This window comes from Octopus bimaculoides, chromosome 2, assembly GCF_001194135.2.
Source record: "Octopus bimaculoides isolate UCB-OBI-ISO-001 chromosome 2, ASM119413v2, whole genome shotgun sequence".
Taxonomy (NCBI): Eukaryota; Metazoa; Mollusca; class Cephalopoda; order Octopoda; family Octopodidae; genus Octopus; species Octopus bimaculoides.
This window is the reverse complement of record NC_068982.1, coordinates 168928696-168930887: the sequence shown is the minus strand read 5'-3', so window position 1 is coordinate 168930887 and position 2192 is coordinate 168928696. Positions and strand designations below refer to the sequence as shown.

General features: G+C 38.5%; 1 protein-coding gene across 1 annotated transcript in view; it reads right to left on the bottom strand.

The window, feature by feature from the left end:
- Nucleotides 1-2192, bottom strand: part of LOC106876847 (peroxidase-like protein) — a 57769-nt gene that overhangs the window by 54641 nt on the left and 936 nt on the right. The gene's annotated exons all lie outside the window — the stretch shown is intronic.

Below are 2192 nucleotides of genomic sequence, written 5' to 3'. Positions count from 1 at the left end.
GGGGGGGAGAAAGAAGGAGAGGGAGAGAGATAGGGTAACAATGACATGGAAATCTGGCGCTGTGTCGAACAGCTCCTACGCGACAAAGTTGTTTTTAAGGAAACGAAACAGCACAACCGAAATCTGCTGACTGTATGGTTGGAGGACAAGAAGGAGTTCGATTCTGTTCTTCATTCGTGTATTATAGTGTCACTGTGCCTTGCTGTGATTCCAAATACTATAGTCAATGCCATTGAGAGGCTGTCAACAATATGACCTACAGAACATTCAATAAGAACTGAGGCTACCACTATAGTCACTAACAAAATTACATTATCAACAGGAATATCTGAGGGCACCAGCTTATTCATTATGTTTATCGTCCTAGTAGCGAACCCCTTGTAAGTTCTGATAGAAACTGCATATGAAAGAAAGATTAATTTCACCCATATATTTTTTACGGATGACCTTAAGCTGTACTCAAGTAATATTCATGACACCGAGGAAAAAATAGAACTGGTCACAACATTCTCATCGGATACACGAATGCAGCTTAGTAAGGACAGGTGTTCACATTTGAGAGTCAAACGAAAGAAGATTGTCGACTAGGCAACAAATATAGATACCAATGGCTTGCTTATTTCCCCTAACATTAGTGATGAATGTTACAAATACCTTGGAATTGATGAGAATATTGCAAATGCTGTGCTTTGAGTAAAGCTACAGTGACAAAAGAATAATTCAGCAGACGTCGGAAGATATGGAAGTCAGAGTTGTTTGCATTCAATAAAACTATATTCTACAGTGCTTTCGCAGTGTCAGTGCCAGTACCAAAATATAGGATAGTAGACTGGATAGTCGAAGGAATTCGTAACTTGGACACCAGGTCTGAGAAGATATTAACAGTGACTAGTAACCTCTGGAGGTAGAAGCATACGATCAGTTCAGAGGGCTTTTAAGTGCTGCATCTTTTCATTTAGGTAACATCTACTGAACAGTAAAGAGAGAAATGAGTACAACATGTGTAAACTCAACATTGAAGTAAATAATAACATGACATTAGGCAAACAACTTAACTACTCTGAGTTTACAGCTGCACCACGCGAAACAAGAGTGGCTGGACTATTCAACCTAAAGAGAGACTAAGAAGAGAAATATTCATGATAGTAGTAAATACTATCTTCTCATAAGACATGGTATCGTCACTAAGACCATTTACAATGCTATGCGCTTGAAAGATAGTTCTGACGGCCATACCAAAGGCAGAGCAGTACCAGAAAATAGCCACACCTTTAAGAATAAGAAAAATACTAGTGGAACATTCCAATAAAAGAAACAATAGTTGTGACAGAATAGCATAGTTCACTGCAAAAATCTGTCTGCTCTGATCTTTTACGGAAGCATTTATAGGTTTTCATGTATATCTTTCGTTGCGTAGCCCAGTGAACTTATGATAATAGGTACAAATATATATCTATAGCTTGAATTTATGAGCTGTAGGTTTCTCATTACTTTTCGTTTGATGTTCTCCTTTGTCATAATTTTTGAGCAGACGTTTACATCTGGTATTAGCACAACTAGCCAGACATAATTGTACGGGAGAGCGAGCAAAAGTCGTGCAGTGTTGTAGATATCAGCTGCCCGGCAGATGTAAACGTCTGCTCAAAAATTATGACAAAGGAGAACATTAAACGAAAAGTAATGAGAAACCTACAGCTCTTAAATTCAGGCTATAGATTTATATTTGTACCTATTATCATAAGTTCGCTGGGCTACGCAACAAAAGATCTACATGAAAACCTATAAATACTTGGATTCTCCGAAAGAGAACACAGCAGACTGATTTTTGCAGAGAACTATGCTATTCTGTTACAACTATTTATAGCTAAGTTAAACTAAGTATTTTAGTGTTAAGAGTTGTGCTCTCTTTGTCATGCATCTAGGATTTGGACCGCCACATTCTATCGAATTGGCTGTATGCTCTCTCATTGTCTCTAAGCACCATGACTGATTTTATATTCAGTGGTTGCGATTCACAGAACCAGTTGTGACCGTATTTCCAGATATGTTAAAATTCGAAGTTTCAGTTGTTTACCATTTAATCTTAGATACATACGAACCTACATGCGCACGCACGCACGCACGCACGCGCACACACACACACACACACACACACACACACACACACACACACACACACACACACACACACA